The sequence below is a fragment of the Medicago sativa genome, chromosome 1 (assembly GCF_051527215.1).
Source record: "Medicago sativa cultivar Bolivia chromosome 1, Bolivia_mono, whole genome shotgun sequence".
Taxonomy (NCBI): Eukaryota; Viridiplantae; Streptophyta; class Magnoliopsida; order Fabales; family Fabaceae; genus Medicago; species Medicago sativa.
Window position 1 is genome coordinate 51,969,868 of NC_140749.1, and position 12,510 is coordinate 51,982,377.

The 12,510-nt window shown below is 31.8% G+C and overlaps 1 non-coding gene across 1 annotated transcript; it reads right to left on the bottom strand.

The window, feature by feature from the left end:
- Positions 1 to 2,611: 2,611 nt before the first annotated feature.
- TRNAA-UGC (transfer RNA alanine (anticodon UGC)) lies at positions 2,612 to 2,684 on the bottom strand. Its single transcript has one exon. It is a non-coding gene; the product is annotated as a tRNA-Ala (tRNA).
- Between the last annotated feature and the right edge of the window lie 9,826 nt (positions 2,685 to 12,510).

A 12,510-nucleotide genomic window follows, 5' to 3' on the forward strand; every position in this document is an offset into this window, starting at 1 on the left:
CCACCCTCATTCACTCCCAACCTCTAGCTACACATCTCTGCCACTGACAAATCTTTATCAATAGCAAGAAGTGAAGAATCACACCAAAAAGAGGTCTCTACTATATCCTCACCACTCGAACAAGACGATCATCGAACCAATTCCTATGACATGACCTCACACCTATACTAATCGTTTGCATATCATTCCACTAAATAGAACCCCCCCAACCTCCACAACCATGTATGCAATAAAGATAAATTAAACTCATGAATATGAAGCACACCTAAACAACATTTTTCACTTATGACAGTCACTCATATAATAGTAGGCGAACAGGACCTAAAAACATGACAAAACATCCAAACCAAACAACTTTGTGGTCGTGTTATACTTTCTTACAAGATATATCAATTAACTTCTTGAGGCATAGTCACTATGGATGTTTCCGTGAGGATAACTGTGACAAGGAATGAAGCAAAGATGAAGGATCAACTATTGGTACATGTGTGATGTGGGCTACGAGCCACCTGTTGCGTTGTTGAAGGAAATGTAGAAGTATCTCGTCACTGCCTCAAACGCGGTGCATGCTATGAGTTGTGACTTGTGCGTTGCGTGGCTGTGAAGAATTGAAAGTGTCTCATCACTGCCTAAGACACATCGTGTTCTAAGAGCTACGCGTCGTGCAAGTCAGTTACTGAATTGATGGATTGTGAATAAAAATTATTCACTTATTGGGTTACTGGGCTTTATTGTATGAACCAAAGGAAACATTGGAAATTAGGTCACACGTACCTATAAGTGCAAGAGGTAAGAAGCACAAGAAATGATTCATCGGAGGAGAGAATCAAAGATACATACAAATAGGGCTTTGAAGAACAACAAGAGGAGGCAGGCAGTGTGGCAGCGGAGAGAACTTTGGAGCAACTTCATCTCATGGTTATTTTCATCTCCATGTTATTTATTCTTCTCTCTTTGTCTAGATAATTTCTCTTTGATTAGGTTAAGTATAAGATACTTTATGTAAACTTCTTGGACCATGTAATATGTTGAGTACCTTTTAAAGCAATTATTCCTTTTGGTTTCATTCAATTATACTTGTTCTTGAATGCCCATAAAATAAATCAATCGGACTGATCATTGACCTTGACTGCGAGATTTGCACTAGTCAGGGACGGACCCAGGTTGCACACATTGTGGGCCTGGGCCCTCACTATATTTTGGGAAGAAAATTAAGTAATACCATTTGTATTCATTTCCCTTATTATTTTAGCTCAAAAAATGATATATGTAATATTATATGTACAAAGTAATATACATATTTTGTCTATATATCCTAAATAAACTGATAAAAATACCGAAATTGTTAGATTGAATATCGTGATCGAGGTTCGAACCTCGGCTCCTCCACTTGTGTGTGTGGATTTCATTAGTTATTTGTCATTTTATCTATTTATAAAAGATAAGTAATATACGTATTTTGACTAATATTATAAATATATATTCATCTTTCTATTAAGTTAGCGTAGACGAGAAAACATGTTGGATACTCGTTGATATATTTATTTTAAGAGTTATTCTTATATTAGATCTGACAATTGCAATTATTGAAAGAGTTTTCCCTACTATGAATATTTTCAAGAATTGAAAGGTTTTTAATAACATTGAAAAGGAAAAAATCATTTATTGTTTCCAAAGTATAAAAAATTACCAAAACCAATTATATGATGTATGTTTATGTTTTAAAAAAAATACATATGTTGCCCTCACTACTCAAATATTCTGGGTCCGTCCCTGGCACTAGTATAATTTTGTTCGATTTGTAAAAGGAGTGCAAAACTTTTATGGGTAAAGATCCTCTCCATTTATAACCATTTTTATATAGGTAGTAGTGGCTTGAGACACAACCTATAAAAAATAGTATGACGCTCATTCAATTCTATCCAAACCTACAATACTATACACCATGGCAAATATCAGGGTGTTGTAACTGGAGAAGTGTGCTAGCCACCGGACCAAGGGACATGCTATTTTATTCAAACTTCATGAAATTGTTGGAACTGGACGCAATTACCAAACTTTTATTAATATTACTACTTGACGATATTTTAGTACACATGCTGAATTATTCATCATTTACTATCCAGACAAACTTTATCTCAATGAATCAAATGAACCTTTATATACTCCTCACTCCCACCCTCTAAAAAAAAGTTTTAAAGAGATATTATTATTGTTTATTTTGTATTTAGTTGCTCGATCATTTTTAAAATATTGCTCACTTATTATTATTTTGAAAAATTGGTAGCCTTTCAAAAAAAGACAAAATGGTAAATAATTATTAATACCAGCTATCACCAAAGCTTTGTTAAGAAAAAAAAAAACTATCACCAAATTTTTTAGCTAATATAGTTTTCCATTTAGTTTGAAAAAAAAAATGATATTTAATTCTTAAAAAAAATGATATTTAAGTTAGATGGAAGTTTTTTTTTTTTCTGACGTTAAGTTAGATGGAAGTTAGATAAATTAAATGAAGAAAAAATATAGGTACGTTTTAATCCTAAAAATGAGAGAGAAAACGTGCGGGTGCTTTGTGACATACAAGAGAAAATTTTGGAAAAAAGGAAGATAATGGAGATGCGGGGTATCGAACCCCGTACCTCTCGCATGCAAAGCGAGCGCTCTACCATGTGAGCTACATCCCCATGTTGATATTTTATCCACTAAAAAATACAAATAGCAATTAACTTCAAATATCGTTTTTTGTCACCCTCTTGCATTATTTTGAAACAGTATATTCTTACGCTGCTTCTATGACATTATTGGAAACGGGCGTGTTTCTCTCCAAATGAAATATAAATGCATGAAGACCATACATAAAATGGTGTGAATCAAACAATATGGATCATATTGACATTAACTATGGCGGTTGACATCTCAACTATATTGACACTCTAAGTTACCATAGTATAATGTATTGAAATCTCAGTTACCATCCTATGCATTATTAATTAAAAAAAATATAACTAAACAAAAAAAGTTAGAGGCCCAAACCAAACCCAACAAAGTAAAACGATATGTAGACATATGAAATGTATCTCAATTGGCTCTTTGTTCTTTTCCGATATGTACTTTAATTGCTATGTTCTTCAACTTCCAGCGGCTTGTGAGCAATATGGCATGATCTGTATTGGTCAAAAAGTTTTTAAGTCTCTTGCACAATATTTTGGAGTCAAAATAAGTTGTTGCAAATTGTCTTCATAATTTTGTGTTTTTTTTATTTGAAAAAATTAATCTCATATCTTATTTATAAAAGTTCTTAAGTCATAACATATTTGATTGTGTGTGCGCGCGTGTGCATGCATGTGTGTGTTTATGTCAAAATTGATTCAAAGATGCAATGAATTAGTGTTTTTATTTTTATATATAGTACTATAATTTTACAAATATTAATCATTTAGATGACTAAACATCTCATACATCGCACGGGTGCAAATACTAGTACATATGATAATTGCAAGGAATGAACTTTGTCTATTAGCTAGTTCTCTCGTATTTCTTGTAAGAACCTAAAGAATTATATTAATTTCTTATTTTTAAAAGAATTCTATTACTTTCACTTCCACTAATCGTTTAATTTACTTTTCGTATTATTATTATTATTATTATTATTATTATTATTATTATTATTATTATTATTATTATTATTATTATTATTATTATTATTATTATTATTATTATATAAAAGTTCTTTTTAGGTATCTTATATATAAAAGTTCTTAAGTCTTTTAGACAGCATTTTTGAGTCAAAAAAAGTTGTTGCAAATTGTCTTCATAACTTTTTTTTTATTTGAAAAAATTAATCTCATATCTTTTTTATAAAAGTTCTTCAGTCATAACATATTTGATTGTGTGTGCACGCACGCCTGTGCATGCGTGCGTGCGTGTATGTTTATGTCAAAATTGATTCAAAGATGCAATAAATTAGTGTTTTTATTTTTATATATAGTACTGCAATTTTACAAACATTAATCATTTAGATGACTAACATCTCATGCATGGCACGGGTGCAAATTCTAGTACATATGATAATTGTAAGGAATTAACTTTATCTATTAGCTAGTTCTCTCATATTTCTTGTAAGAACCTAAAGAATTCTATTACTTTCTTATTATTTTTAAAAGAATTTTTTGTTTTTTATTTAAAAAAAATTATGCTTATATCTCATTTATAAAAGTTCTTAAGTCATAACATATTTGATTGTGTTTGCGCGCACGTGTGTGCATGCATGCGTGCATGTGTGTGTTTATGTCAAAATTGATTCAAAGATGCAATGAATTAGTGTTTTTTATTTTTGTATATAGTACGACAATTTTACAAATATTAATCATTTAGATGACTAACATCGCATGCATCGCACAGGTGCAAATACTAGTACATATGATAATTGTAAGGAATGAACTTTATCTATTAGCTAGTTCTCTCATATTTCTTGTAATAGCCAAAAGAATTCTATTACTTTCTTACTTTTAAAAGAATTCTATTACTTTCTTATTTTTAAAACCATGTCAACTTTAATTTTTAGCTATCTAAAATCAATTATTGGTGAAGCAAAAACAAAAATTACAATACTTAGAAACAAAAAATATACAATTAAGCATTTTTTCGTATTAGATTTAACTTTTCGATATAATATAACATCGAGAAGGATGTTAATTACTAAATGCAGTTATCACCTAATTTTTCTAGATCCAACCTTAAAAACACGTATTGAACATTCTCACATCAAATTATGGACAAAGAAATTGTGCACACGCAAAGCAAACATACCATTTAAAAAAATTGTGTGTCTACTGCTGAGGGAAATTGTGAACATAGTCGTTGAAATGGAGATTAGAATTGTTTCCACTTGTTCAACTGGGCCTTTGTTCTGTGCAGATCTATATTACAACTGTTATGTTCTTCAACTTCCAATGGCTTGTGAGCAATACCGCATGATCTGTATTGGTCACTCAGCCAACGTAGCTGCTAGGGCACCTTCAGATCTTAAAGTTGAAATTGGTCGTCTTCCATAATTTGTGTATTTACCTTTCTAATGATTGTCTTCTCCACTTCCACTGATTTTTTAATTTACTTTTCTTCTTATTATTATCTAATATAGAAAAGTGTTTTTTAGTGCTCTAATATATAAAAGTTCTTAAATCTCTAAGACAACATTTTGGAGCCAAAAAAGTTGTTGCAAATTGTCTTCATAATTTTTTGCTTTTTTTTTTTATTTTTAAAAAATTGTTCCCATATCTTATTTATAAAAGTTCTTAAGTCATAACATATTTGATTGTGAGTTTGCACGCACGCGTGTGTGCGAGCGCATCAGAGTTTGTGCTTGCGCGCATGTGTGTGTTTTATGTAGGGTTAGAAATGAGTCGAGCCGAGTCGAACTTGTCTGAGCTCAACTCGACTCGATAAGAATTGGTTCGGCTCGAAACTCGACTCGAGTTCGACACGAACCTTTATCTAGCTCGCGTTCGGCTCGTTTAAAGTTCGCGAACAACTCAATTCGGCTCGTTAGGTTCAGTTCGTTAGCTCAAATAAAATGATTCAAAAATAAAAAAATATATATATTTTATAACAGGCTGTGTTCAAAATTTCAGCTTAAAATTCTACCGGATTTCGAAAGGCGATTTGCTCTACTGTATAAATTTTATTACCAAAATAAATAAAAAAATCTTTTTTTGAGGGAAAAAATAAAATATATATATATTTGAAACCAGAAAAATATATATAATACGATTATATGATTAAAAACATTGATTAAAAAATATAAATTAATACTAGGATAAGAATTGTACAGCAGTAATTAGATAAGAACTACATTAAACACATCAACGTGGCTTACGGCCTTACTCCCTTCAGAAACTCTAAATGTGGCTTTTATGTTGCCCATTCAAACCCTTTCACTTCTTCTATAAATAGGCTAGTACACTCTTAGACCATTTACAATGGTTCACACTCTCAACACCCACTTTTTCTCTTCCCAACACTTCACATCATTTTCTCTCTCTTATACAACACTCATTCAACTTTTACCCTCTCCAATGGTTTTTTCATTCAACACTCTACCCCACCACTTTTTATTTCATATTCTTATTTAATTTTATTTTTTTTGTTTTTTTGATTACATAAAATTGCAATTATCGATTATAATTAAATTAAAATAATAAACACTTAACAATTTATTTTTTAGTTTTTTTGGAAAAACAAAATTTATTTAAATAATTTATTTTTATTTTCTTAACTTAAAATGCAATATAACAATTTAGGCATGCGGCAAAAAAAAGCTAATAGAAATATAATAATAAGATTAAGATAGTGAAAAACTTGGTTTTTTCTGTGTCCAAATCAAATGAACCAAGTCTCTATTTATAGACAAAAAAAATCATGAATTTTGGTAAAAAAAATTAAAAAAAAAATAATTTACTATAAAATAATTGAGTTCAAATTATTAAAATGAGTAAAATCCAAACAGTCAATCAGAATTTGCCACGTGACGGCTACGGGTCCCACATGGCAGAATTCAACATAGTTGAACCAATTCAACTCCTCTCTCCTCTCTCCTCCCATTCAACACACCATTGCATTGCATCCAAGTGTTGAACCTTCCTTTCAACACCACCACTCAACACCATTGCACATGGTTGTTCACTCACACACAACTATCATTATCTATCATTATCAGAGAAGTGAAAACTCAAGGTTTATACTCTCTTTCCTTCTCTTTCTATTCTTTGTTTTTGTTTTTACTAGTTTATTCCTTGTCAAATCACTACAAGAAAAATGCCTATTTACCAGGGATTTTGACAGGGACATAAAACCCCTGGCAAATTTCCCACGGCCTATGATAGGGAAACCCCTTGCATAACATGGTATGGATGGCGCCAAGAGCTTTGTGGAAACCAGGGGTTTCGCCCCTCGCATAAAACACTAATCCCTGGCTTTTATTGAGTGGGAAAAATAAAAAATTTGAATATTGAGACATAATCACGTGGGCTTGCAGGAATTTGGCAGTGTTTCCAACTCTAATTTAACTACATCATGACAAAAGTTGAGCAAAAGCCAAAAACGAGGGGCAAACCCCTGTCAACTTGTGAAAATCCCTGGCTTGTGGTCTGAAAATATGACAGTTTTTCAGCTATTCTGCAGCTAGTCTGAATGCTAGCTCTATACCTCCATATGGGATCCGGATTCCATAACTTTTTTGCGGGAAAAGTTATGTAACTTTGGATCAATTCCAATTGTTGGATGAATCCCATGGTGCATATATTGACACGTATCCACCTCCTTATTTATGTTAAAAAGAACAAAAAAATCATATTAGACAGCAACCCATTTAACAACCCATATCGACCCGTTTCTTCAACCCATCTCACCTCCCACTAACCGTCTTCCTTCAGCCTGCCGTCATACGCCGTGAGCCGCCGTAACCTCCCACAACCACCACCGTACATATTGCTGTCGGATCTGTTCGCGCTTTTTTCGCGCAAAAAGATGCACTGTATTGTTGAGCAGGACGGCGGTCGTCGGCAGTCTGAAGATGACAGTTCTTGGAAATGGCCATGGGTGGTGACCTTGGTTGTGGCAATGAGCGGTACTCATGTCTTCTTCTCTGAACAAATTTGTGAAGAAAATCAAAATCTGAAAACTGAAGGATGGTCGACGGCGAGCGGGATGGTGATGGTTGCAGGACGGCGGCACAGTGGACAAAGACGTGGAGGCAGTCTGAAGGTTGAAGACAGAAGTTTAGGGAGGGAGAAATGGGTCATGGGTTGTGGTACAAGTGCCTGGTTTTGTAAATGGATCTCAGTATTTTTTTGTTTTAAGGTTGGGACATGTGTCAAATTCTAAACCATGAGATTAAACCAAGGGTCAAGATTGAACAAAGTTACATAACTTTTCCCTCAGAAAAGTTATGGAATCCGGATCCCTCCATATGTGAGGGGCACCCCTCGTTTTTTCCCTGTGTTTTTGCTGCATTATAAATAACCCAGCACCGTTCATTTGCAACACTTCAGAACACTTAGAAAATTTTCTTCACATAAAACACAACACCTACACACAACACTTCATCAAACTTCATTTATTTGGTAAAAATCTCTTCTTTTGTTATATATTTTTTCATGTTCCTATTTTTTCCTACTTATTAATCTTATAGAAAACTAGGAGACTTAGAGCATGTTTGAAACACTTTCCAAAAACTCTTTTTTAGTTTTTAAAAATTTAAAAATTAAAAACTTGTTTGCTAAACTATTTTTAAAATTACAGTTTTGGAAACTATTTTGAATTTTTTAGTTTTGGGGACTAAAAAACTAAATCATGTAAAAGAATAACTATTGTGAAAAGAGGACTTGTATATTTCAAAAACTGAAAACAAAAACTATTTCAAACATGCCCTTACTACTTATTTTTACTGTTTTTTACTACCTATTATATCTTTTTTAAGAAGCTCTACTCAACTGGAATTCGATTTGTACATTCCCATTGAGTATTTGGAACTTATCTCTATTCCAAAAAATGAAACTTTGTTTTCAACTATTATACATAACCTTTTTTCAAGCTGCTGCCCTGCAATTATGTCTTTGAGCCCGGATCCTCATTCTTGCAGCAAAGCATTCGTTGAAGTATACATATTATATTGTGACTGTTGTTCGACAGAAGGTAGAAAAAGGCTTGTCATCAAACTATATTCTTTCTTATATAGCATTTTTTTTAAGTATTACAGAAAACTGTTTTTTTACTAAAACATTTGATTTAAAACTTTATTTTTTTAATATAGGGAAAATCGTTTTTTATATTTGTGTAGTCAAAAGTCTGATATTTTTTAAAAGTAAAACTGTTTGTTAAACTAAATCTATTTTTAAAAATTATTATTTTATTAATTTTAAAAACTGGTTATTAAGTAAAAATACCTCATAAATAATAATATACTAAAAATGTTTATTGTTGGAAAACAGTTTTTTTAAAATAATGTATTCAAAATCAGTTTTTTTTTTAAATTAAAACTTTGTTAAAATTATTTTTATATAAAAAGTTAAAGCTGTTTTTTAATAAATTAAAATATGTTTTTATATTAAAACAATTTATAAAAAACATTATACTATAATAACGCCTATTGTTTGAAAAAAAGGGACTCAAAAATAGTGTAGTACAAAATAGTTTTTTTATTTAAATAAAGTATGTTATAATTAGTTTTTTTTTTCAAAATTAAATCTGGTTTTTTAATAAATTAAAACAATTTATAAAAAATCAATATACTATTATAAATGTGTGATGTTGCTTTATTTATATGCATTTAACTGTTTTTTAAAAATAATTTTATTTTTTTAAAAATATATTATATTAATTAAAATTATTTTTGAACCAATTAATTGTATTTGAAAAACAACTTTTAAAAAAATTGATTTTTTAATTAATTTAAATACGTTTTATTAATTAAAATTATTTATAAAATATTTAATAAAAAATTCGGTTTTATAAATAAAACATTTTTTTAAAAAAATAATATACCATTTGCCAGGGGTTAAACCCCTCGCAAGTCCCTGGTTTTTGGCTGATTTGATTTGACCTTCCATCAGTCAGTCAGTGCGTCAGTTAGAGCAGACTGCACAGCAGAAAAAAGTGAGGGAATATGTCAGGGGTTATGACAGGGACAAAGCCAAGCCATATATCAAGGGTTGAGCCCCTCGTTTTTTTCTCAGGGGCGTAACCCCTGGCAAAATGTTTGCGACGAGCGCTTTTGCCAGTACTTCCGCCCCTGGCAAATTCCCTCACAAACGTCCCTTTTCCCAGGGATTATATCCTTTTCTCAGGGATTTTGCCCCTGGCAAAAGGTAATGTTTCTTGCAGTGAATATTTGACTACTTAGAAGACTACAAGTCCGACTCACTATCACATTCAATAGCTTATTTTAGTTTGGTTTGTTTTTATTAGATCTAAAGCAAGAACTTTCACCAACTTAAGTCCTTTATTTATTACTGAAAAATGATTTCATAGCACATATACACCGTTGAATACCAATATGTACCTTGTATAAGTAATCTTTACATAAACCAGTTTTATTTTTTTAGCGTGAAAAACCCATGTAAAAAAAGGGCTATCTATAAAATGATGTTTTGGAACTTCAAAAGATTAGTGATCATGTTTGATATACTAATTTCTATTAAAATGAAAACATACAGTGCATGTTTATTTTCTCATTTTTAAAACCGTGTCAACTTTAATTTTTAGCTATCTAAAATTAATAATTGGTGAAGCAAAAACGAAAATTACAATATTTTAGAGAAAAAAAATACAATTAAGCATTTTTTGCATTAGATTTAACTTTTTGATATAATATAACATCAAAATGGATGTTAATTAGTGCATGTAGTTATCACCTAATTTTTTTCCAGGTACAACCTTAAAAACACGTATTGAACACTAATACATCAAATTATGGACAAAGAAATTGTGCACCCGCAAAACAAACATAACATTTAAAGAAATGCACAATTCTATACATTGGACCATATCTTCATTACTTTCTCTGCAATTTGATTAGAAAAGAAAACTGATATGGTGAAAAATATGATGTCTGTTTTAATTCTTATGATGATTTTTGTTGTTGTGGCATCTACTGTTGAGGGAAATGGTGAACATAGTCGTTGAAGTGCAGATCAGAATCGTTTCCACTTGTTCAACCAAGCCTTTGTACATCACATATTTATTTATTTCCTTTCATTCCTTTGAGAGTGTATCATAATAAATATGTTCATTTTGTAGCATATGACTCTTGATCCTTTTGTACCATATTTCCACAATGATACTTGAACAAATAAATTATTCCTTAAAGGCCACGATCTTTGTACCCATGATTAACCGTAACTTCCAATTTGTCTTGCATGGGCTAACTTTGGCGTGGAATACATAAGGAGAGGAGATGGACTATGTTCTTAGAATGTTCTTGAAAATATTTGCTTGCTTTGTAACCTATCTTTAAAATTCACTCAAGAACACAAGTTAAATAACAAATAATCTCATAATTCTTTTAAATATAATGTACTTGCAAAAAGTACGGTAAGGGATTCTAGGGTTAAGAATCGTATGCTAGGGTTTAGACTCATGATTAGATGCCTTGAGAATGCTCTCAAAGGTGGTATTTATAGCCTGCTATGGGCTTGGGTTTTGGTAGCTTGGTTTCCAAGCAACAGGGGTATTCTTGTATTTTAGGCGGCTTCTAGAGACTTCTAGAAGCTTGGAAGGGCGGTGCCTTAAGGCGAGCACGCCAAGGTCTCAGGAGCCTCTCCTGAGGGCGCCTGAGCCCTTTCGGAGGCCTTAAAGTCCTTCTGGAGGTCTTGGAGCCTTTCTAAAGGCCTTAGAGCCTCTCTGGAGGGCTTATAAGCCTTTAGGAATATTATGACGGTTCATATAATTTAAATGTTTTGTTATCATTAAAACAATTTAAGATGTATTTTTAGAATTTATCTCAACATATACGTGCACCAAATTACACCATAAATAGTTTGACCTTGATTGGCTGACTTATCCACACAACGATTCCTTCACGGAAGATATGAGAACAAATTGTTTGAAGAACGGAATGTAAGCAATTATGCCAACGATTTCTCAAACGATATGGAATAAAATTAGAACTACTGAAAACTTGAACGACACTAGTAGAATCACTCTCAAGCCAAAGTTGTATCCATACATGCTTTGCTGCAAACTCCATAGTGAAAAGTAGTTATTATCAACATATCTAAGTCAGAAGATGAATCGATTAGTTTATGATGATACAGATCACGTACAAAGTGATTAGTTTTTGATGTGCAAATCGCATAAAATAAAAAAATAGTTTATGAGATCCTGATGACGGAGGATCATATGATATTTTAGGCTATTTTTTAGTTTATTTTCTTTGCATTTGAAGAAAATACGAGGTCATTTAGAGGAGTTGTCAATGGTTTGAGGAACATTTTGTATTGTTTTCATTCGAGTTGTTGTAATTCACTTTTATCCTAAATCATGCAACTCCATAGATGTTTTTAGTCATTTAAGAGAAATCATGTAAATCGATAAAACAAGACATTGAATGAAGGATCAAGGATATAAAGAATGAAAATCAATGATTCTTAGAAGGGTTTTGAAAAATTTATCCCAATTTCCAAGACATTTTAATATGGAAGAACACTCGAAAAAGGACGAAAAACAAAATTCGCATCCAAGCTACTGTCTCATGCGTTCATGTGCTGGTGTGCATGAGCCATGCGCTCATGCGCACGAGCACAGAAAAAATGCAGTTTTAGCTTGTTTTCAAAGTTGGATCGAAGAAAAAAGCTCAGTTCTCATCTTTTTTTTTTTGGAAAAGCAAAAGAAAATATTATTAACTTAACAAAAACATCTCACAGCACAAGATATGCTATAAGAAAGTTAAATACAGGGCCAAATCAAAGACTGCAGAGGACAAACACCCAAAACACTAAGAAATCAACTAAATGC